Source organism: Acromyrmex echinatior, chromosome 6, assembly GCF_024713525.1.
Source record: "Acromyrmex echinatior isolate Ae372 chromosome 6, ASM2471352v2, whole genome shotgun sequence".
Lineage (NCBI taxonomy): Eukaryota > Metazoa > Arthropoda > Insecta > Hymenoptera > Formicidae > Acromyrmex > Acromyrmex echinatior.
The window spans coordinates 1,377,432-1,404,456 of record NC_141857.1 but is presented as its reverse complement, the minus strand read 5'-3'; the positions used below and the strand labels follow the sequence as shown (position 1 = coordinate 1,404,456).

General features: G+C 35.1%; 1 protein-coding gene across 15 annotated transcripts in view; it reads left to right on the top strand.

The window, feature by feature from the left end:
* LOC105143170 (uncharacterized) overlaps positions 1-27,025 on the top strand; it is a 440,192-nt gene that overhangs the window by 139,585 nt on the left and 273,582 nt on the right. For 3 of the 15 annotated variants that reach the window (XM_087407271.1, XM_087407270.1, XM_087407268.1), the window contains exon 1: positions 21,339-21,663. The exons of 1 other annotated variant lie outside the window; for it this stretch is intronic. The gene's annotated coding sequence lies outside the window, so the exon portion shown is untranslated. 11 more of the 15 variants (XM_087407266.1, XM_087407258.1, XM_087407262.1 and 8 more) reach the window with 10 other exon arrangements.

Here is a 27,025-nt window from a genome sequence, read left to right as displayed (position 1 = left end):
TGAATAAGGCTCATAATTATACATAACCAGAGTAGGATATCCACTATAAAGATTTTTATATTGTTTTTTAATTATTGTCATATTCGTATTACGGACTGTCATGTTATTGTATTAAATGAACAGTTAATTTTTAATGATATTCAGCATAATATTGAAAATGACCCAATTAGGGTTGAAACGTTTGTTTTATTAAACTTATGTTTTTGTAGTTAATCCAACATTAAGACCTAGCTTGGCCCTTGTTTTATTTTTAATTTTATAGATTATTTCTGTCCTGTTGGTTTTAATTAGAATTTAATTCTTGTGTGTAATAAATGATATAATAGCAATCTCGAAAATTTTCATATTGCACAATATTACGTGCTTTGTTATGAAGATTTTCAAACGCATTTTATTCCCCGCCCTTCGTCTTGTGTCTCAACGACAACATAATTCCTTTCTCCGCAGAAAGCTTTGATGCCGCTGATCCGGCGTATTGATTCCTCCACCAGCTTGGTTAAAGGTTACATCGACGGAAATTTCGATGGATTTCTGATCCACACTCGTAAAGGTTTATTGAGACTCCGAGGACCGATAACGGATGAAAAGAAAGAAAGAAAAGTTGATTCTCTATTTTTTTTTGAGTCGTACATGCGACATGGTGGGGATCCGTCATCCTTATTTGCGACTCTTTCGCTATGTCCTCGACAGCTCATATTACTTTTTCGTCTAGCTCAATCTACGAATCTCGTTCTGCCCCGTCGACGTTTTTGCCGTACGTAGAAATCTGGATTTTGAACTTTATCACTCGTGATCTTATCTTATGACCGTCATACGGTCTCCTTATGGACGTCACACATGGTCGCAATACGGAAAGGATAATAGATCTGAATGAGATAGAGAATAGAGAATGTAGTATTTCAAACATAACGTTATCGGCGACATCAATATATATTCGCGATTTATAGAGTTTTGATTCTTCGGGTATTCATTTTCTTATGCAGTTATCTTTGTGATTACTGAATCATCATCCACAGCCAATAACATTGTGAGAAATATTTATACAACTTGAAGAGAGTGACTATTAAAACACTTCTCAAATAAATAAGTATGGCTTTCTCCCATAATTACGTCTAAAATCGCAATTGGTTGAGGTATAATTAGAGCTCATAAACTTCTCATTAATTTTATCAAGTCAAATTACACAAGATGCTATTGTAGATATCTCCTGCTGTGCACGCGGTATCTTGGATAGTAGAAATTTCATGAAACGTCAAGTCCATTCCAAATTCTATTGATATTGCTGAAGGAGTGTGTGGGAAGAAAACGCGATGAAAAGAAAAGTAATGAAAGGCGCAAGCGGGTTGCGAAAAAGGGACGAGATAAATCTCGAAAGGGGAAATCGAACGCTTTGCGTTCCTGTCTTTCTAATTAACTCTATTCTGCAACAAAAACAGCTTCATTAGAAGAGAACAATGCAATTAAGGACTTCCCCAGGAGGATAAATGCGGATCAACGGCAGGGTGGTTGGATGAGACGCGGCTTCGTCTGAGAGGCATCCATCGTTCCTCCGTTATCGATCAGCAGCAAGAAAGGGTGAACACCCCGTCGAGAGCTTGGCACCCCCTCGCCGATGAATATTCCGCATAAACAATCTGATTCGACGAATTTCACAGACGGCGTCTCAATCTTCGTCGATGTTGTCTTTTCCCTCTCTTTCTGTTTCTCTCTTGCGCATCTCTTACGCTTACTTACTTTCCATTTTCTTTTTATTTCTTCGTCGCTGTATCAAACTGAATCATTCAATCAAGCCGATTTCTTCAAAACAGAAATTAGATGTTAAGAAAACACATTCAGAAAAATATGGAAGTATTTGTTCCTTTTCTCTTATTAAAGATTTTTTCATTCTTCATATATATTTACAGTATCGAAAAATACAAATAATAAGATTAAAGCAATTATTAATCTTCGTCTGCAATCTGGGTCTTTTTTAAGACACAAGCAAAATTTTATTCTCAAATTTCATTTTCATTTTTGTTCAAATTTCAATTTTTATTGAATGCAGGATTTTAATATTTGAGTTAAAAAACCTATTTGGTTATGTAATGGAAATGTTGAAAAATAATTCTGAATTTTTTGCCTAGAACAGTAAAAAAACTTGGATTGGACAAAAACAGACCAGATTGCAGACGGAAGGAGTAAATACAATAATTGCAGACGGAGGTTAACCCAAATAAGCATCGGTTGTTATATGTATACAATATGTATACAATACATATATTGAATATCCTTTTTATTTGTTTACACATGAAAGAATGCTATTATAATTTCATTGAATTTCTGTCTGCAATTTTGTCGCATAAACAACATCAACCACAGGAATAAACATCTTTCCGACAACATCGTGTGTTAGAAAGAAAAAAAAAGCAGATAAGGCCAAACTGCTTCCGCTATTGTACTCTCTTTGCTATTGAACGTTACGCGAAAAAGTTTTACCAGCTAGTGAAGTTAAATAAATGCTGTGCGAGACTACGATCGGATATCGTCTCGCGTCGAAACGTGCGCGAACGTTTCGGCAAACGCCGACGATCAGGCGGTAATAACGGCGCCGGCATAAATAATACAGCAGCCAAAGATCTGGAAAGGAAAAAAGTCGATCGAAGTCGGACCGCGTGGCTACTTTTTCCCGTAGCCACCACTCAGGGTACGTTCGAGGAGGAAAGAGCAGGATGCTTTTTCCGGTGATCTGCTCGGCCGTCGTTGCCTCGTTCGTCGGCGGAAAAGCGATAATAACGAAAAGTTCGTCGTATAGCGGAGGCTCGCTTTCGCGTCGAGGGGTGCAAAGGGGATGAAGAGAGAACGGGAGCAGTCCGGCGCGGCGGTCGGTGGACCGGCAAGGCGTCGGCGGGGGCGCTTCGCAAAGCACAGTGGAGCGTGGAAAACAGTTGAGGGAACAGAAGAACGGAAAACAGTTGCGAAACTGCTGCAATTCTTCCAAACTGCCGCCCAACCATCGCCGCGCGCGGCCATCGGCTTCTCCCCCGTCAACCCCACAGGGGATATCACGACGCAATTCCGGTCGCATGGCTCTTTTGCTCTCCGCCTCTTCCTATGCCGGCTGGCTTTATCATCTGCTAATAGCGAAATAAAATTGGACGAAGCGAAATTCGCGGCATCGCATCTCATCGAACATGCAGAAGTGCGCGTATCCTCCCCCGGTGCTCCTTCGACCGGATTCTCGAAAACTTTGAGCATCGCATTATGCCGAAGTGCAGTCATAGCGAAGCTGATGCCGGCTTGCTGCTGCATTGAGAATTTTGGCAGGGTCTCACAGTTCGTCCACAATGTTCCCTGTATGTTAGTGGATTCCCGAGGCTTTGTCTGCTAACGGTTTTCTGCTTTGTTATATGTGTACAGTTTTAATTAAATTTGTGAAATGCGAAGAGGATTATCCTGTTACTCGAGAGAGCTGCGCTTCGAAGAGAAGAACAGGGCTTCTTTTTCGAGTATATATACCGCCATTTATTAATTCTGACTTGAGGTTTTATGGCGCTCGAAGTAAGTTTCTTAAGGATCTCGGAGATGTTCGGAGAGCTATTCATTCATGTGATAAGAAACGCTATCGGGCGTACTGACGTTTTCTCTATAGTGCTGCTTTTAAGTCAACGGAGGATATACCGCGATACGGGGGTTACGCTGCCTGTTTTGTATTCCAGCACTTCCTTATCTCGTTTTGAGAAAGTCTTCGGGAGCATTGGTACATATGAGAGAATTCAATGTCCAAAGTTCGAGCGTGAACGCGATACTTATTGTCTTGAACTGCACTTTCATCCCCTATTGGGATATTTTGTGTTTTGCTTTCCTGCCGTTATACGTTTCACCTGTTGTATTTCTTAAAAATTATTCTTGAAACGAATTTATTTAATTATAGATTGTTTGAGATGTAGAAATCTATATTAAACGATGATTCATATTATATATATTTTAAATATAGATAATTTTATTCTGTTAAAAACAGATCAGAAAATATTATGATATTGATATTAGCATAGAAATAATAATTTTTTATATTATTCCACAATTATACGAAATAAATTGTTCTTTTTTGCGCTAACATTAAATTGTATTAATATTAGAATCTATTTGAAATTGACAATTAAAATTGAACAATAAAAATTGATTTATTTTGTTCACGATATTTTTAATTAAAGAATTTCTTAAATAAAGTTTCCAGTATAATTAATTATCTTCGTCGTATTTGTACATGAATAATATTCGACGTTATTTAGACACGAACAAGCGGTGTATATCAGTCAGAATAATAATTAATATCATCAAATACGATAGTAATCAGCTAGTTTATCGAATTATTGATCTGTGAAATATAGGCTAAAGTTATAGACAGAAAAGTAAATTAACAATATATGAAGCAATTATTTTACGTGCAGAACTGTTCAAACTGCAGACATGAAATTTGTATTATAAATTGATTAGCAAAATTAGCAAAATTATGAATTAAATTAATGAATGAGGATATTTATTGGTTATCCAATATATCGAAGTTTATAGTTCACAAGTGAGTTGTTTCGGGCACTAAAATACCGGAATATCATACTACCTGCTCCTACCTGATCCTATGGGGACTAGCAAGACTTGAAACATACTAACTGGACATAGAAAAGAAATAGGGATCGAGGAAAGGGAAGAGAAATTCGATGGAAGAAAACATCCGTATAAATCAAGTTACGGTACTTTACCGTTCTCTTATTAGGATGAGCATTCTAACCGCTGGAATTCGTTTACTTTTATTTTTCGCAAAATTGTCCATTTCTAATAAAATCAAGTCACTACCGTTTTCCGAGAATATCCCGCGATACTACGCGCAAATATCTGATTTCGGGCTTTAATGACGTCCAGGAAATTTAACGTCACGATTGTCGATAGACACGTGGCGTTCATGGAAGCAGCTGCGGCTCGATGTTACATTGCAGGATTATTGGGATGAAGCAATCAGTGCGGTCACCCAATATGCGCACTTCCATAGTGTATTTGGCCGTATCAAATTGTGTTAATCCATATTATAATTCAGCGGCTAATCAATTCAAAATTTAACCGGGTGTGAAAATAGATTATTTGAATGACTTATGCACTTAAATTTAAACATGGCACGTACTTCATGCGATACATTTAGGACGTTTCAACATTTCTCGATGACATGAATATTATACAATAAGAAATCCTTCGAATAATTAATTATGATCATTTGGATATATGAAAAATTTTTGTCATATAGAAAATATCTATATGATAAAAATCATCTGTATGATCTATATGATAAAAATTTTTGTTCTATAGAGAACATTTGTCTGGTCAATATTATAGTGAATCATCTACGATACCGTACCCTGTCGTTTTGCAGAATCTGCATCGCTTTGCGAATAAAAAGCAAACGCTACGATGAAATAGAAAATCGCAATTCTCCGATACATCCTATTGTAGCCGGAACGCGAAAAGAACTCTCTTATGACGCGTACGTGCACGTGAGGCGAAAACACATCGGTTTTCTGCGATATCAGAACTGCGCGTGCAAACGCACGGATACACGATGCAGTCTAGTAAATTTTCGCTCGACAGCTCTGGAAAAAAAAGCTATCTCTAACTGCGAAATTATTTTGAAATGTTCTCTCTATCTAAAAGCATATCTGCGTTCTTGACAGAAATCACTATTTTGTTGAAACCCACTTAATGGCTCTCATATTATTGCTTCGTGATACTAATATATTTAATTTAATGTATATTCTTGATAAATGATAATCGAAGGAAAAAAGGATAGAGCTAAGCGCGTACAGTTATAACGAATTGAAAATTATTAAACGTACGACAATTTTGCGTTAATTAACGCAGAGAATTATTTGTATTTAACTTTTAAGTCCCCAGGCAGTTACCGGATGCTCGAGATTGTCTCAGGAGTTATTTATTTATTCCTCTTCTTGAACAATGCCGCGGTCTTCCGATGGGAATCGTTCGAGGGTAGAAATCGACGTGCTCCTCTAATTACGACCGTAGTTTCTTCTCTCTCTCTCTCTCTCTCTCTCTCTCCCTCTCTCTCTCTCTCTCTTTCTTTCTGTGTCTCTCTAAGTTCCCGCTGTCTTATTTTCGACTCCTTTTCATTGTCCCTCTCTTTCTTCTACTATCTTCTCTTTCTGTTCTAGTTCCTATCACGCCCATCCGTTCCACGATTACACTCCGTTTTCGGTGGCAACGTTTCATTTCGATTTTCTGGAGTTTCATGCTAGGTGTCAAATGTTCAGCTATTGGATTGTGCGAACGTTCTTCCCGCTGGCTCCTTTTTTCTTTCGCGAAAGCAGCTTCGCTCGATTTCTCTCGTCGAGAAAATTCGCGTCGACCGCACGTTGATAGCGTTTCGTGACCTCGTGCAAACGATGCCGCTGTTCCACGGTCGACAGATTGTCAGATTGGAGCGGAGAAAGTCCGAAATTGTGCGCTACAATGTCACGAAATTGCTTCCACGTCACGGATGCTGCGTGTACCATCTCGCAGTATATGCGAAATCGATGAGAAGGAATTGGTTTGATTGCGCATAGTAGTGATCATCTAGAAAGTATTCACTTCAGTATCGTTGTTTCCTGCATTTAATGTATATGGAAAATATCAGGTCCAATGCGATGCAGATGCTTTCTCTAGTTGATGTATTTCTATGCAAATGTTGCGCAAGTTGAGGAAGTATCTTTTCGCTTCTTTTCCTAAGTAACCATGTGGATAATAAGGTGTATCCGTGCAAAGTTGAAGCGAACTAGGTAGAGTGCAATGCAATTACTGGACTGGAATGGCGCGACTGGCTTCATCTACTCTTATTTCCTTCTCGGATGATTCACGACGCGCAACTTGGGAGTAGATGAACTAGAATGAGCTAGAAATAATGAAAAACTATCGTTATAAATTTTCAACCGATGAAATTATATTTTTGACAATATTAGTTGTGTTTAAATGCCTGTCGGTGTAACATAGAAGTTTTCAAATACGTACCGATTTCACTTAAAAAACTCCGAACATTTTACATTGAGAAAATGTCGAAGAAACGCGATAGTGACTTTTATTGAATTCCAGCTGTTTTTATACAATATAAATAGAATTGGATCAGTACGGTTTTCGTGTTGCGAAATAATACAGAGAAGATATCACACACAGTAAGAAGTAATGCTTAACTTGGAATGCTATTTCTATTAAGTGATACAATATTATTATTAATACGTTTTACTTATGAGGAAATAAATCACGTTTAATTAATATAACATACGTTTTTCATACATTTCATTTTTAATAACAAAATATTTACAATCGAGATTTTTATAAACATGAATAATCTAATTATTAATTAACTTAAAAGTGAAGAAAGAAATAAGTAAAAATTCAATCTTAAATAATATGAATGTATTATTTAATTATGTTTATTATATTTGTGCCTTTTCATAATACTTAAATCATTTACTTAAATAACATACATAATAACAAAATACTATTTAAAAATTGAAATTATTACACTCTTATGATATTAAGCACTAGGAGATCCAAACTGATTTATAATGGACAGAATTTTCAAAAGCTTATTCCCGTTTGTTTCAGCATGACAGATTGGACTTCCTAATGATCATAAGAAGCTTAGTGTTTAATGACTTCGTTCAATTGTATGTAAAATTTACGTATTAATAACATTCTAGAATTAATAAACTTAACGTCAGATAATGTCAGAAGTCCTAAATAAAATATATCAATGGGGATTATAATATTACACGATAGTTTAATCTAATCTAAGTGTATGTGTGTATTAATAATAAAATTTATAATTTAACAAATGTATTATATATAATAATGTCAATGACTAAATATCAGTAGCAGAATATATAATTTACCATAACAATATCGATAGCGAAAAATTTGTGGTACATCATAAAACACCGATAAAGGCATTAAAACATTAATATATTGTCCTGAAACATTGAGAGAAAAATATATTAAATTTTAATAAATATTTGTTTGATTTGTATCAATTGAATATTTATTAAATATAAACATATATTTATTTGATACATTAATTTGGAATGTGTGTGTTGATTTAATTATTACTTATTATTTAACAAATATTTATTTCCCGTAAAATGTTAGTATTATAATTTAAAAAATTATTTATTAAAATTTAATACATTTTTTTCTCTCAGTATAGCGATTATATAATGTCCTTTTATATTTTAAGTCTAAAAGAATATGAACTAAATGATGTGAGGTGGTAACTTAGATTACCAAAGATAAGAGAATCTGCTCGTTGTCTCAAAGTTACATCATTGCGGTTGTATACTTATATTTTTACTTATATTTTTAGTCGCATGGCGTGCCCTTAGAACTTCTAGATATCCCCATATCATAACTTTCCAGCTAAACAACGTTCGTGGCCAAAATTACTTTTCATTTTATCCGCCGAGAAAAGTCTCGCCCTGATGCACGAGATTTTTAGCAGGAACTTTTAGTAAAACACGGTAGTCGCGTGTGTAATATGTGAGTGTGAAGGGTGAGATAGAGAACAAAGCACTATGCTACTCGTGTAATTAATGTGTAAACCTACTTTAATCCTGGCCGCGGTCAAGCGCCGAGTTCGTCGCAGTTGTCCACCACGTTTCATAGTTAATTCGTCCAACTTTAATCGTCTGTGACACTAACAACTTTCTTATGCACTTATACTTCGTGATACGCCTAGGCTGATGTAAAGTATTACATCATCGCCCCATATTATGAAAGTAGTCTTAAGTCCAAAAGTACACAATTTTCAGAGAAGATAAAACACGGAGAAAGTACATTTCGTAAAAATTGTAGAGAAGTGTGAATTTCGAGTCACTCGAGTTTCTGTTTCATGATGTATTCCTTGTTACCAGATCTCCTCTTTTATCACAAGTAGAATGAAAATTAACATTTAAATGAATTTATTTCTTTTATTATTATTACAGCGAATTATAATAAAATTTCTATTTATTTTAAATGGTAACTGGAAAAAAAACGTATAATATACTGAAATTAAAAAATAGAGGAAAGCCCCCTATTATGAGATAGCCGCCTAATATGAGATAGCGGCGTTTCCGCTAAACTAATAAACGCTATTTATTGGTTTCTCCATAAATTTATTGCCCTTGGATTAAAAATCATTTAATGGAAAATTCATTATTAGCCTGTAGTCGTTGCAAAAAAAGATTTTAGAATTTGGATATCTTTAAGTTTCGTTGAGATAAGCTTTTAAACCTTGTTTATTATTTAATAAGTAAATATTTGGCAACAAATTCTTTATGTGATGATAGAGTAAGATCGTACTAATAGAAAAATACGGGATATGTTGAATTGCTTAATTACAAAAGTTAGATTTGATGATTGTAAAATCGTAATAAGATACCCGTAATATGGGATATTTCTGATATGAAATAACGTATGCTTCTATATCATAGTGAAAATCGTTGCTGAAGTATAAATGTATTGTATAATAATAAAAAGGACAATCGAAATAAAAACGTTGAGTGCCTGTTTCTGCGATGCTTGGTTCCTACTACTTGAAGACGAGTCAGCTAGGCACAATGCATCGTATACTCATTTTGCACGTGCACTGGCTATGTTTGTTTGTATTTTAGAAACATTAAATAAAGTTTTTTTTTTAATTGCAATACTGGTACCGTGTGTTTTATTATTGATTTCTCGGGGCATCTCATATTAGGAACACAATTTTTTGACTTTGCGATTTGCTCACTTTTTACATTTCTTCAGAGAAATTCTTTCAATTTATAAAAAAAATAAAATTTGAATTAAATTTTACATAACATGATCTTAAAGCTTATTAAATTCCCTTCAAAATAACCTATTATTTTTTAAAATTCTGCCCATATATTTCTAGCATTTACTCAAAATAAACTTGATATCTCATGACAGGAGCCTTTCCTCTCTCTCTCTCTCTCTCTCTCTCTCTCTCTCTCTATATATATATATATATATATATATATATATATATATATATATATGATGTCAATCAGTGATGAGATTAATGAAGTATGATGTCTTGCAAAGAAATAAGCACGAAGAGGAAACAGAAAAAATATATTATATAGATACATGTATATGTGCATACATAGCATATGTATATATGTATAACCAAGTTTTCCAATCTTCCAACTCTAAGCGAAACTGAGCTTACGGAATCGAAGCACGCAACATTTCGCATTACATTACATATGCAGCCTATTCTATTCCCTATCTTATGACATATCATGTATCCTATTGTATGCCAATGACATATCATTCGACAGAATGAGTTTTCGGATCTAAAACAAATGTCGACGGAGATTTATCGCATACTTCGCACTCTTGAATTGTGCCAGAAACATTTTGCTATGTTGATTTTAGCGTTTACAATGACCATCGTTCATTAAATGTAAACATTTGCTCGTGACGTCGAGGCTCGATCTGCGTATTCGGTGGCGTCAAGCGTGGCCTAACTAAATGTGTGCAATGTGGCTGGTATTATTGCGAAATAATATACTGTTGTGTATACGGAGGTCACCTAGCTGTCAAAAAAATCTGTAATTACATACGTGATATTTGATAACGTTTCATCAAATTGCCATTAACGTTCACATCGTGACAGTTATTATTAACATATCTATTTGTTAGATATATTATCGAGTAATGTCTCCTTGTCTACAGTTATTGTTGTTTGCATAATTACTCATTTGAATAATTTATGTACAGTCAAATCTATTTTACACGATCTGTTTATTTAAATTTTATAATGTATGCACATAGTATTTAAATAAACTTAGTAAGGGATAAATTATTTTCTATGATATTAAATTCCGCCTGTATGACATCCCGTGGTTGTGAAAATACACGCAAATCCGACGTGATATATCCTCGCGCGCGAACGTTAATCAAACCTTAAGATGAAAAACAAATAGTCTTTGTCCCCATGTATTCTGCATCGCTATTGGATGAACATATTAATATTCGGGAACAGCCGTCACTATCGGTTCTCTCACGTGAAGAATTCATTTACTCGACCCAAATAAGAGCACGTGCCCCAGACTCAGATAAAACGGTATGCATAGATAATTAATCCGTGTCAAATTTATTTTTGCGAGCTAGATTGAATGTGCGACCAGTTTGATAATGTAGGTCAAAAGGTCTCGGTGATAAAATTAGGATACTACGATTGACGTAGACGCTTGCGGAGTAACCGTTCCTAGATCCAGCCAGCTATCGATTTTCAATCCGTAACTGAGTAACGCTTTAACACTTCGAAAGACGAGATAACGTAAGTCGCCAAATGATCAAGCAGCAACGGCGAGCGAAAACCCGTTCCTGAAATCGTTCCAAAACTCGTTTGACATTCTCCTTCACCTCCTCTCTCCTCTGCAGCATTTCGAATGATTTCTTAACTGACTCGTAAGAAAGATTGCGCCACTATGTAGCGATTTATGCCATTTCATACTCTGAAAACGTTACAGTATTTATTAGATCAAATTTTTCTCTGACACGGAATCAACAAAATCGAGTTTTCCTATGCGACAAATTTTGCTTGACTTTTGAAATGCTTTTTTTTCTAGAATTTTTTTTTCTTTCAAAGCGCGGTTTATTTTCATCTGCGACTAACAAGTCGCTAAGTAAGTCACGAAAGTTACGTTGTATATATAGTGGGCTCAGATAAAATTTCCAAACTTGCGCTCGATTGACAAAGCAGAGACAGCCACGTTACGAAAGTTCGGGCAGGTGTAAAGAGGCACGGTAACTTCGAAGAAAACTTCATCACTATCTGTGAATCTCCAAACCTTTCCGGGAAGAAGAGCTTTGTCACTCGCAGGCAGTGTATCGCTGTCTGCATCAACCGTACGACCCCGTGCAAGTTTCGAAACAATAACTGGATCCTCTCGTGTTCTCCAAGCACGAAGATAGAATCATTTGGAAAAGCTCTTGTCGCCGATGTTTCCAGTCATCTTATTCCAGTTTGTACCGCGGTGTGCGAGCTTGACGTCAATATCGAATGCCGAAGCTGGAATTCCTTATCTGGGAATCTTTCAAACTTTTGAAGAATTCAGCATTTTTCGCAACGAAGCGAATAGTTTCGTGGATTTTTTACTCGCAAAAGTTCGAATATCTATTATGAACTGTTATTTCCCTAAAAAGAATCATTTTAAGCCTTACCATTCGTTTCTCACGCGAGAAATACGATTTCCGTCATAAAAACAGAAAGTTAACCGCAACAAGCGTAAACTGTGATGCAACGTATAAAAAGTAGCGAAGAGTTAAGTACAGAGTTGCAGGTGGTTAATTAAATAAGGCGAGAGAAGTGCGGATTTTAGAAAGTTTTAATTAATTTTCACACTCTTATGACAGAGAATATCTCGCTCTCAACGATAATCGAGAGTATGAACGTAGCATTGATTTCCTACTAATCGCCGTTGGTATGCAACGATCATAAATACGGACATTATAAATTTTTAATATGCGGCTGTGTTTTGACAGCTAGTACCCTGTTTAGTTCCGTTTAGTAAAGCTAGGCCCGAATGCACAAACTGCTAAAGCAACTCATCTTAGATATTATACGAACTCTACAATTTTCGTTTACAAAGTTTCCAACGAACGTTAGCGCTGTGGCAGCACTTCTTTTTGTCCCCCGCGAGACTCTCCGCTGCGCGTCAGCTTAATGTTAAGTGTTTCACAAGGGGATTTACCTTGCGATGAATAAGAACGCCACTTAATATCAGGCAGGTATATCTGGCGCCTTCATTAAAATGCAAAATTCTGTGCAATTGCTTTTACTCCCGGCGCCCGCAATGGCAATACCCGTTTTCTCGCCGCGGCGCTCACACCGACGTGCTTTTAAGCGCTAAGTGTGTGTAATTTTTTTTCGTATAGGAGGGATGAGTTTATCCGCGAACGAGTAAAGTCATTACCCGTATTCCCTTTACTCGCATCCGTTCTTCCTTGTCCGACATTTTTTCACCTTGTCTAAATACTCGCGGCAACCGGGAAGAGTTGCTCTCGCAGTTACGGTGCCGGACGCGAAGCTTTAGAGGTGCGACCAGAGTGTGAGAGTTTGGTAGGAGGTTCAGATAAGAGAATCGCCACTTACCGGGAGAAAAATGCGCCAAGCTGATTAAAGAGTTTACTCAGGAACGGATTATGAATTCTTTCTTGCACCCACGAGCACCGCAAAAATTCCGCAAGTATTAAAACTTCAGTAGGTTTGCGTGTACAAGGATACATTTATGAAATGATTCGCTTGCCTCTGTATATGTGTGTGTATATACGCGTTTTGCGCAACATAAAAACGAAATAACAATTAATTTTTTAACGGGTAATTAAACGGGTAAATCAAATAATGAAGTTGTTGTAAATAAATCTCGACATTAATTTTCATATTTATAATCTCTGTTTTGGTTGGCAGAATTAAATTACAAAGTTTCTTTTATCTTCGTGAGATATACATATTAGTTTACAGCAGAAGTTACGTCCCTGTGTTTCTCCTAAAGATCTTTTAAGACCCCCGTCCTCTTCTCCTGCAGCGCATTCATTCTCGAACAAAACTTTTCAGTCGAAATGGAAGAGTGTAACTGACTAAGAGACCAGATAGGATGTGCAACAAACGAACTGCGCGATCTTAACTGGTCACGAATCTTCTTTATCGTCGAAGTCAGCGTGGATGCCAGCAATGTTTCCGAATAAATAGTATATATTGTATACATATCTTCCTTTCAACCTAGACCTTTCCACAAACGTCCTCCCATAGTCCCTCTCTAAACTTGCCTCTTGTCCACCGGAATTAACCGACGCCGCGTTGCTAACTTTGGGGATGAATCGGGTACGTGGAGGGCATAAATTAACTTGCATGACGCCGACACGAGTTTAACTAGTTCCCAACACTTTTTACCAGACCGCGTCACGTCGCTTTAGTACACATTGTACTCAGTGTCGAGGTAAAAAAAAAAAGGGGAAGAAAGGAGAAAAAGATCGATGTGGCTTTCTGATGGCAACAGTAGCAAAACGTGAACAAGTCGAGACTCTGACATGGAAGAAATAATAGTAAAACCAGTTAACATTTAATATTTGTCCCGCAAAACCAGATAAACTATTTTATTTATTTTATTGAAATCCATTATATGTGTTAATTTTATTGCGTGTTAATTTTATTGCGTTTCAAATTATTCCATTTACTAAACTTTAAAGCGTTAAATTATAAGATTGTAAACAAACGATAAAATGATACGTTACATCGCAATCACAGTATAAACTAGATTTTATAATTTTTGCATATTGCATTGGTGTGCAATGAAAAGGTCAACTTTCCAAACTTTTTTGGTGCGCAAATATCGTTTGACTGTGCAATACAGAGGTGAACCAATCATTTATAAATCAATATTTTGCGCAGTGGACCGATTAAACTAACGCAATGATTTGACAAAATTACATGGTAGTCTGATGCTGAATGCCATATAATTTTATTAATGGTTTATCGAGAAATAAAGAAAAATTTACTTAAAAATTGAGAGATAACATGAGATAACACTTAAAAATTGCTCACAGAGCATATCGCATTTAAAATTTAACTACCGAATTAGAATTTTTGATTGGTTGCTGCTTTATTTGAGAGCACTCATCTGCTAACAAATTGCTTCTAAATACAAAGGAAAATTTAAAAAATGAAAGCTACTAAAATTATAGATCAAAGTTTTATCAGTCGTTAGTCAAAGAGCAGATGAATTGCTTTCAAAAGGCAAAATTAGATGAGATCCACATAAATTTTTTCCCCTTTCTTTCACGTAGAAGAAATAAACGTCAAAAATCAATGGCGAAATCACAATTCTATAGCTGAACCAAAAGAAATGAAATTTCTACAGTTCCACAATGAGAGATACAATTACATTTAGTTCGAAGGAATTGTTTCGAAATCCTTTGAAGGCTGCGATATATTAACCGAGGGATGGAATGAATATTATCTCTGCGCTTCGCGCAGCTTGCTGAGGCGAAGATGAAATATAGATTTAAATCGGTATTTGAGAAACACCGAGATTCAGTCCATGTTAATTCTAACGATAGATATAACGTCCGCTTTAAAATTTACGTTAGTTGGCTCGATGCAGCCTTTACAAATCCACGAAATAGCACGGTAAACTTGGAGTTTCAGCAACTAAAATTCCATGTAAGACACGCTCGATCACGAATTCATTTCGCCGTTCGAGTTGATCCAGCTGGCACAGTTTCAGCCTACAAATCCGTGGGTGTGTGCGGCGACGCTGCCACAGTTTGCGCGCTTCGCTAAGCTAAGTAGGGAAAACATATCAATTTACTAATGCCGCACATTAATTGAGGCTGTGGTAACCGTCGCGTAAGTAAGTTACACCCTTCTTCGTAGCCCGAATTATTCAGCCGAGCGCAACCACGTTCCACATCACCGTCCTACTTTTGAAACTTCGCACTTTAGCAACTTAATCGTCGTACCAACGCTGCAACGACGCGACCAATTCGCAGAGCGAAAGAGCATCCTAAAAAACCGCAAAATGTCCGAATAAAAATTCTGATGAAAACGCGCTGGTGAGAGCTACGCGAAATTTCACTTCAAAGTTTGTCGCACGGAACGGTAATTTCTCACGATCTTTCTTTGTTTTTTACGCGTTTTGATTCGTAAATTAAGTAGGAACGATCGTCCAGTTGCGCGAATGAGTCTTTCTGTTACTTCGAGGATCCCTGGTCAGGAAATTCTATATGCTAATACGTGGCTACAAACTGGAGGATTGCCTGAACACACGTTAACACACAGCTACTAAACACAATTCCATTACATGCAGATCGTTCCATTTGTTACGGAGCGTTGCGAAGCACATCCCTGTACTTTTGGCAAACGCTGCCAACGGAGTTTCGTGAATTCCATCAAGACACATAATGGCTCTTCCGACAATGATGCAGGAATCGGTAATAACGTATATTGGTGTAGCTAGATACACGAGAAAGAGGCTTGTTAAATTCTAATTTGAAAATATAAAACAGTTTAATATATCTTGTGTGTGTGTGTGTGTTTTTAAGGAGAATATCCAACTTTCTTTATTGCTTGAATGTAAAAGTTTGAGAACAGGCTTGAAAGTTATATTCTTTTCTACAACGAAGTTTTTTCATTTAAATTATTTCATATATACTGTTACATATTAAAGCATCAAATTTAAACCAAGTTTAAATAATTTTCTTAAGTTTAAATAACATTTTATTATTTTTAACTTCCAAATCAAAATGTATGAATTATTTAGTTTCAAAGTGTGTAAATAGTTTTTTATATTAATGTATAAATTAAATTTGAGTCAAATTTAATACATTTCTTGAATTAAATTATTTAACTCCATTGTTTTAGTTAAAGTAACGAAATATTGAATAAGAGCGGACCTATAGGAATGATTAAAAATTTTTATAATTTGACATTATCAATTTAATTATATAATAAATACAAGTATTACTTTATATGAAAACAACGATATGATTAATGGAGAAGACAAGTTTGTTGGCAGTAATAAACATAATTAACGACATCTGACGATAATTAGAGATCTCTCATTAGTGTAAGCTCTTGGGGAAATCCTTTTTTCCCAAACAATTACCGGTCTGTCCGATAAACCAGTTGACAATATCTCGCCGACGCGCAAATTTTAATTTCGTCGAGAGCCGTTTATTTCTGTTCGTCAAACTTATAGCGAACGAACGTATCGCGGGTCACCTCGTTATCATTGAGAGAAAAATATGTAGGGAGGAGCACGAGTGCCCGTGACGTGGCTGTGATTGCCTTGCTGGCATCATGTTTCCATGCGACTGATGGAATTCGTGAAACTACGGGTGCGCTGGTCGCCGACCTTTCTGTTGATTTCGCAGTAATGCTGACTGTGCAACACTTTGCATCAAGAGATGTACGCTAGAAATGCACGTACATTGAAATTGAGATATTACCAGGTAAAATCATAAACTAACACCAAGATTTGAGTTTTACTTTCGTATAAAAAATTTGGGAATGTCTATCATAAATTATCATTTTTATATAATAATTACACAAGTAGTTCTTTAAAAAGTGTGCAAATATTTTAATAAACTTTTTAGAATATTGTTATTTATCTTATAAAGAGAAGATACAGTGAACTCGTCACGGATTTAATTTCTTTCAACGTAGTGAATCTACATTGATGAGTTGTGTCCAAACATTTAATTGAATAGGTTTTCTAAATAATATTATTTAATGCATGAAAGAATCTCGCACTAACTATAATATAATATATAGAAAATTATATCTCGATAAAATTAATTAGTTTTTATGTGTAATGTTACTCATAATGTGAGTAAAAAATGTCAATAATGGATAATCATTGAGCTGTGGTGTATTAAAGGTGTAAAACTTGTACTCTTTCACAAAGCATCATATCTTTAATTGTGTCTACGATATTTTTTCACTACATCATACATTAAAAAATTTAAGTTGAAGAACTGATTGTTGACTTACCTCGCTTCGATGAGAACATTTCTAAGATCATCGAAATAGGCATCCAATATATAAAGGAAAGATCCTTCGGTATTATGAGATATCGAGTTTATTTTGAGTAAATATTAAAAATCTATGGGTAGAATTTTAAAAAATGATAGGTCATTTTGAAGAGAATTTAATAAGCTTTAAGATAATATTATGTAAAATTTAATTCAAATTTCATTTTTTTTTTCATAAATTAGAGAAATGTAAAAAGTGAGCAAATCGTAAAATCAAAAAATTGTGCTCTTAATATGAGATGTCCCGAGAAATCGATAATAAATCTCAAAGTACATCAGTATTGCAATTAAAAAATTTTATTTAATGTTTCTAAAATACAAATAATCACAGTCAGTGCACGTGCAAAATGAATATGCGATGCACTTAGCTGACTTGCCTTCAGGTAGTGGGACCTAAGCATCGCAGAAACAGGCACTCGATGTTTATTTTGATTCTCCTTTTTATTATTGTATATAACATTTATACTTCACCAACGATTTTCACTGTAACATAAGAGCATAGGTTATTTCATATTAGATACCCTGGGTATCTCATATTATGATTTCCACGTCTTATACAATCATCAAATCTAACTTTTGTAATTAAGCAATTTAACATATCACGTATTTTTCTATTAGTACGCTCTTACTCTATCACCACATGAAAAATTTATTGCCAAATATTTACTTATTAAATAATAAACAAGGTTTAAAAGCTTATCTCAACGAAACTTGAAGATATCCAAATTCTAAATATGCACGATTTAATGAATTTTCCACTAAATAGTTTTCAAAGAACAATAAATTCATGGTGAAACCCATAGATAGCATTAATTAGTTTAGCGGAAACGCCGCTATCTCATATTAGGCGCCTATCTCACAATAGAAGGCTTTCCTCTATAGCTTGTGAATGCCAAAATGATAAAAGTGTCGAAATGTTTATTAACTAATCAAAGAATATATTATAATTTTTTTAAAAAAGAAATTTCAGTGTACTGTTAACTGCACTGACTTTTTATTGTCCATTTTCCAATTACCTAATTCGTTTAAAATTTCGAGGGTCTCTATCAACCTTATTTGCAAGATTTAAAGCGCTCGGATACGATACAACTTATTTTCTATGTAAACTACGTTGGAAAGAGATAAAAATCGTAACGAGTCCATTGAGTTCTCTCTTTGTCAATTGTAAATGTAATTGTGTGTAAGCTAAAGTAAAATAAATATAAATTCCCTTTCTATTCTGCATTTTTTATACACAATGTAAAATGACAGCTGTTTTGTACCATGCATATGCATCGATATACAATTGAAAGCAGCCTTTTGTTTGACATCGTGTATGTTCGCTCTTTTTTTTTATCTGTTATTATTCTATAAAGTAAAATGTCGCGATAATGCCATGGGAGCAATCCAACACTCATGCCGACAACGGGGGATTCACGCTTTCGCTAACAACCGGCATTGCGTTCATTCGCGATAACTTTGTCGATTATCTCGATACACAGTTGACAAAGCGGGAAATTAAAGCTCGCCGGATGCAGGTATGTAGATCCTGAGTGGATCCCAGCGGAAATTTGCTGCGTCGTGCTACATATTTATGGAAATTTAATGTGTTGCACATCCAGTGCGCACGCGGACTACCGCAACCGCTTTGACCACTGCGACTATCACTCGAACGAGCAGCCTGCAATTCATCTGTCGGCCAACAACTTGCAACACGTTCATCCACGATAAGTTCGACGATTGCTCGGGAGCACGTTGGTTTCCGAGGAAATTAAAACTTGGCCAATTCAACTGCCCGGTTTGGACAGTTGGCTTTATTAACCGTCGGCCACAGAGAGAAAGAAAGTCGCTAGAGGAACGAGGCTAATGAGAGATACAGCGAGAGCCGAGTGTAGCGAATAAACCACCCTTGTCGAAATATGACGAGCGTGTGCCGCTCTCTCTCTCTAGGGTAATCTTAATTCTCAAACTGTTGCCTCTCCTCTGACGCAAGCAACGCGCCGAGTTTTGATCAACGTCCGACGCGGATGGATGAAAAATTCATCACCGCAACGCGCAATTCACCCTCGGGGCACTTTATTAGAATACCTGTTTGCCAGGACTTGCAACCGCAATCGCGCTCAATTTGTCAGCCTTAACGAACTGATTTCTCATGTCAGTATTCTCTCGCGGCCAATTATCAATGATTTTTCTTCATTTTACTCGCTCTTCCTTTTTAAGCGTCTCGCGTATATCACAAATGCCTAATAAAAATATTCTTGGATATTTTTTCCTTTGAGAATTTTGGAATATTGCATTTTAGATTTTGTAGATTTTCGTTTATTCATGGTCATTGATATTATCGTTTAAGCGTTTGATTATTTTACCTTTGACACACTGTTTCGAAATATTATCATATGACACAAAATTAGAGGAGAGAAGAAAGAGAGATAAATAAGCAGAAACAAAATATGTAACGCGTGTCAGATATTTACTCTCGTAAACAAAATTATTCAGAGCTAACGCAATGTCACGATGACACTTGATAATGAATTAAAAATCATGTATAGGAGCCATTGTTCCGTTATTTTCATCGCGTATTAGCGAGTTGTAAATTCTCGTAAATATTTCAGTGGTCAATAACCGTTCAACTGCCGCGAAATTGTATCGAATAAACGGACGCTCCGCAATCGTTTGCATTGATTTACTTTGGCGATATTATCAATTACAGTTCAACATATGCCTCTCATTTGGTTAATCATTATGTACATAATTCAGTCACCGTATTTTGTACATAAGTCAGAGAGCAAACACTGGTCAAGACCTTTGAAGTTTTATGTTTTTGCATATTAAATATTAAATGAAGTGAAACAAGCAAATACTAATTATATTTTTTTAGTGAACGATAGAATTTCTTTTAAATCTTGTAAGTAAATTATTGATTTATCTGTAAGAGGACACAAACTACAGAAAATTTCTTATGATTTTAGAAAAATTATTTATTGAAAATTATTCTTCTAGAAATGCTTATACGTTATGTCTCTTTCTCTCTCGCTTTTTAGTTTATTCTCGCTCCGAAGAACCCATCATCTCTGCCCAGTTTAGGGCTGAGCAATCGACTACCGTTCGTCACAATTGAGAGGTGTCGACAGAATAATTATCCAAATAATTAAGAAAAGTACAGAAGAGTGGCACGCTCACTCGTATCTGGCGTCTTTGAGTTAGAGAAATTCCGCGATGATTCGGTACATATTTTTTGATTTTCAGAGTACCGAGATAAGACAGTCGTCATCTGAGAGATTATTAAGTAACGTTTGTAATAAAACGCGACGAAGTTGTGTCGTCAGTCGAAACTACACAAATTTGGCTGAGCATTTAGACAGAATTATTTTTTTATACACGCGATATTGAAATGTTACGATTATTACAAAGGAAATTAAAGTTGTATTATGGATATTACATTTATTGAAGATCTTGAGCAAAATTTTATTCGTAACGTCTACGAAATGCGAATGTTAGGAAAAGAGATTTTGTATGAAAAAAATTAAAAAAATCAAAAAAAGGAAAAAAAAGAAAAAAGAAAGAAAAATCTGCCGTTCATAATTTGTTGGAATTGCAAGATGACACAACGAAGAGAGAAAATCTCAATGTCCCGCACGAGTTGGACAGGACCGTGCTTACGCTGATGTGAATTAGGATAGGACGCAGTCCGCGGAAAAGCACAAGCGCTTGCGCTAAAAGCCATGGCCCGCGAGGGGGGTTGAAAGAGGGTAAGAGCTCGCGCTGGGGTAGGGAGGAGGTTCGTGTTGGAAGCTTCTACGGGAAACGGAGAATCTGCGAGTGTCAGTGCAATTCGCGACGCGATGCCCTTCGCTCCCCCGGTCCGTGCTTAAGGGGTGGTGAACATCGAGGGCTCGTCGACTACTCCCGTCGTGCTATCGTCGAGAACGACGGGGAGGCTACCCTCTGTGTGCGACAAGTTCCAAGGAAATCAAAGTCTTGATTTATGTAAAGCTGCAGGCGGTCACAATCCGGAGCAGTCGTGACGAGCAAATAATCGCGTGATTAATCCGTCGTTCCTATGGGAAATGACGGAGAAATGTGTTAGATGTGAGTGACAATTGGTAGAATTAAATCCGTTTACCTTCGAAATGAATTCGTTGATCAATTCGGCGACTTTTGTTATCGATCACTGAAGGAGCATTTGGTTATCAATTTATTTACAATAATCGTGTGGATCGATGTGATATTTCAATACGATCGCGCAAGTTCTCGTTGGTACGTCACGTCGGTGGTTTCTATCGCAAGATTGAAAATTATGCAAACATAATTTCTGCACACTGTGCAATCCGTGCCAAAGAAACGCCGGTGTGGTGACGTCCGATCGTGCGTTCGCCATTATCGGAAAACAAGCGGCGAGGTGCTCGAAGTAAATTTAAGATACGACGCATCTCTCCTGCAACCCCGTCCCTCACCCCGTGTCAAACCTACGAACCTCTCGACCAACTCTCTTTCGCTTCCTTTCCTTTTCTGTTCGCCAACTTCTTGCGTAACTTCCCGCTTAAATTACGTTAGAAACTCGATTTGCGACGTGCGATAATAATGATTGAAAAGTTTGGCAGTAGTTATCGATTAAATTTAAAATGCAGCATTTTGAAGCTTCTATCAGCTTTTTTTTCTAATGTGTGTTCTCTAATTTCTGTTCTCTAATATGCTATGTTATCTCTCCTCTAATTTCTCTCCCTATTGTCTAATTTTCACGATTTCATGACTGGAATCTCGATATCATAAAATTAATGAAAAATATGAGACGAGACATTTATTATTTCTGACTTCTAATATCAATAATTATAAAAATATTACACTGAAAAATAAAATATTTTATTTGTAAAATATAATACATTCATAGTCTTTCATGCCACGTGACGGAACTTTGCTAACTCAATGTCTTTTCTTTGCAATTGGTGCGTCTCACAGTTTCAATGAAAGTTACTGGCCAAATTACATTCAAGACTTGATTCAGTGGGGATAATAATAACGATCGGAAGCTCTTATAGCAATTATAAACGGGAACTTAGCATGGGCGAAAGTTCGCAGCCCCGTTCGCATTCTGTTATCAGAATTCCGATCTTGGGAACAAACGAGGAGTGACAATTAAATGTCTGCTCCGCCTTAGTCCAACTCGTATGTGTTCGCAAATCGGTATTTAACACATTTGGAAACGTTATTGTTAAAAATGAAATTTAATTTAAGGGTGCCGTTAAACAATCTTCTCAGCCAGTAAAATTTTATACCAAATTTTCATAAAAACAAATTAATTTGTAAAGTAAACGCTGTGAAAATAATTAGTAAATAATGATCAACTCGGGGCTAACGAGAGAATTAAACTCGATAGTTTAAAACTAATTCGAATATGGATCGTGCTAATCCTGATATAATTACGCAAGATTGAAATGTGCTGTTCACGATTGAAAGTATTATTAGTTTATAGTGAACAACTTGGAGAGAAGCAAAAGGATTATTAAAAGCGCACAATGGATAGAGACTAATTGATAAAATATTAGCGTAAATTCAGTGTAAATGTATACATAACGAGAACGTGATTAATTAATCAACATGAGGGCACACACGAAGGTTCCTCGCTGGTGTTGATCAACGGTGTACGATTGGAAAATTTAACGTGAGTATACATATGTAAGATATTTTTTACGTTCTCTGTTTTGAAATGATTTTTTATTTAAATGAAATTGATCTTTTTTCAAATGATTTATATGCTGTTATAAGATTGAAATTGTAAACTAGATTATATTTTGTTGAACATTATTTAATATTAAAATCTTTATTCGTGTAAAATTATTGTTGTATAACCGGGTTAAATTCATTATTAATTATTTTCTGTAATTGTCTATTTCTTTATTTTCCCTATAGTATCTATTTTTTTCGTAAACTGAATACAATAATTACAACTAATTTGGATTTGTATTATATATCCCTGATAACGTATTTGCTAATTAACGGGAATAGCAATTGGCTATGCGGGCGCTACCTTAATTTCCTCCTCCGTCTTAATTCTCCATGGTAATTCGCGCTCATATCTTACGTCGTTAGACCAGCATTGTAATAATGTTAAATTGCGTGTGACATTGTAAGCAGCATCTGAATGTCGTTCCTTCTAAGATGATTAAGTGAAAACACACTTACAATTTTGTTTTATGCATTTTACAAATCAAAACGCGACCGCAAATAATTGGTTTCAGTTATTAATCTGTTTAATCGGTTTAATTTACGTCATTGATTATTCATATTGATCTTTTATTCATCATACAATTAATTTACCACGGCAGGATAGCTGATTACATTCGCTTGTTTTGAAGGATAATATACTGTATGATACAGAAAAAAATAGTTTCAATTTATACAATCTCGTTAATAATCTGCGTCATCGATCCGAATAAATTGATAACTCTTTGTTATATACTTTATTTGTTAACTCGATCGATATTACGGAATTATTCATTACGCTAATCATACTGGCGTGAATATAATCATTTTTCATCAGAAAACTAATACGCCACTAATATGTGACTAAATATGTAGATTTAACAATGTTTTTGCATATATTTGATTTAATATTGAATATGAAATATTTCCTGTTACAAAATTTATTTCAAAATTATTTATTAATATACTTAATATTATCACATAACATTATTGCATAACATAATTAATGATCGTTTACTTGTTAATACCTAGAATTTATATCGACCAAGCCGATTAAACTGATGTATTATTTATTTTTTATTTTTTTATTTTTAATAATATAATCGTATTAATTTTTGTTTAATTGATACATGTATGTGTGATGCAATTTTTTTTTATTTTATACTAATTTTTAGCAACACAATAGATATAAAGAGAAAGAGAGAAATTTTATTTTCTAAAACGTAAAACCTTACAATGTGTCCTGTCGGAAACGGTTTAATTAGTCAAAGTTAAAGATTGTTTTGTCGTGAAGCCAGTATTATCTTGTTTTCGTTGGGAAATCGTTAACGTCCAAGTGAAATACAGCGAAATGCACTAGCGTCGAAAAAGCCGCTTGCAAGCACCGTGTCAGCATTCCATTCCGTATTTCGCTGGATCCTGCTCGATAAGCAATACCATCATCGTTGAAAATCCTAGGAACATAAAATCGCGGAAGCATCTGATAAGAAGAATAGCTATATCTGTTTTATTATTTTTAGCTTCATGGAAAATAAATTTTAGTACATTATTATTTTATTCACATTATTAATTTTAGCACCAGACATTGTCTAAAAATCTTAAACATATTACGAATTTTTCTTGAAATGAAATATGACAATATCTATCTGAAATGGGATAACAAGTAATTAATTACAAAATTATACAAAATAGTTAAACAAAATGTCAGGTTCAAAATCGAATAAACGCCTCTGTGTGTTAGGTATTTAGCACGAAACGCAGAATCGATTTGCGAAATTGGTTTTTCATACGAACAAATGAGAGCTCTAGAGACAAGTTAATTGCCCCTTTTTCTCGGGGGAGCTATTATTAATCAATAGTCGGTTGAAACAATGGTTTTAATATGCACATGACAACACACTATATCGCGATGTTTCTCGAATTAAGGATGAAGGGAGTAGGTAAAAATTATGTTCTTTCCAAAATATTCTAAATATATTAGGTGTTGGAATTAATTCGTAGCGTTTTTTAATGAAAGAATGTTATTTATTTCACATGAGCATTAAAAAATACATTAATGAAAGTACTTCCCATCACTTGTAAAACGCTACGAATTAATTCCAACACCTAATATAAAATTAGCAGATATATAAGATATTTTTTAAATAAAATAGACTGCAATGTAAATGATGTTAATAATTAAAATGTGTGAAAATATAGCATATATGGCAAATACTAAGGAACGCTAATATTTAGCAAACAAATACTATTATTAACTAGACAAATATTATTAGTTCTTTATAATACTTATATTAGAACATAACAATCTATTGAATTGTATTCCACTAAACTTTCAATTAAATTTATTCAAAAAGAAATGTCGATCGCTACCGTTCAGCATCATTATGAATTATGCATCGCGACAACACATTGAGAGCACAAACTTCTCTGGTTTTCCATTTATATTAAGCGTTATGCAAACTCGTCAGCGTCAAGTGCCAAAACTCAAACGAATCGCGCGAGCTTGCAATTAATAAACTTTCCTGAAAGAATTTCATCGATAGAATCTAACAAAATAATTTATCATACATTTGTTTTAATGCACATTTTTTCGCAAAATCATTGTATATTCAGTTATGAAGCATTATTCTTTCAAAATACCTATGTAATACATTTAAAAAATCCATAGAATTTAGAAAAATGTAAATAAATAAATGCAATTTTATAAAAATCAAAATTTTGCTTTACCAGTGGATTATTTTTAATATTATGAATATCATTATGCTATGACAATTTTCTCAAAATTAAAAATTTAAAAGCAAAAATAATAAACATTATAGTTGTTTTACAGACGTCAACTTGTTTCTATTTGTTACTGCATTTGGATATTCTGATAATTATAACTTCTTTAGAATATTTCCTGTGTACGTTTACGGAGATCGTGTTCTTACTAATATCAAGCTTAGCAAAGCTTGTCAATGGATCAGCCTTTGCAAGTGTCAGTGCGATTGCGTGATCTAAACTGTTTCAGTAATGGAACCTGTGATACGGTACGTTGCTCTGCGATACAGGCACTGTAATGAGCCGGTTCCTCACCAGAATGTCAAAGGTCTCTCAACGTTACAGCGGTAGACTGTTCTAACTTTGATAGTTCATTCCTTGACGTGTATTCGCGGGATATGGCAGACGGCGAGTCATAGAATTAAACGCCATTAAGGTCTGGCCGGAAATAAATAGCAAATATCGTCAGGCTGATCGAACTGGCGATATTATGGAACCGACACGTTAGTTAATCACTCGTCGATGCATGTTCAATTGCGATAGCACTGTCTAGGAATTCAGGTCACTGAAGCCGTAATGAAGCTTTGCGAGTTAATAGCAAAAGGGATTGATACGCCGCTACGCACAATTCGATCATCATCCTTAATCATCTATGACTTTAAGTTTGGACGACTATTATACCGATTTTGACTAAATCGATTTTGATTAAAGTAATTCTCTTATTACGATTGGGAGAAATATTTTCAGTTTGTTAATTTTTCTTTAATTGCTTAATATTAAAAAAAACTTTTCCTATCGTAAAAACTATAAATAGAATTAAAAACAAAACAGAACCAAAAGTAAAAACTATGGACTTAGTCCATTGTTTGCTCATAACATCTCATATATCAATTAATTTTCAACTAATCTAATTAATGTAATTTTACTACAGAACTTTGGAGTTAATACACGGTTGCAAGTATGAGCTTAATAACTGAAGGCTGTTGACATG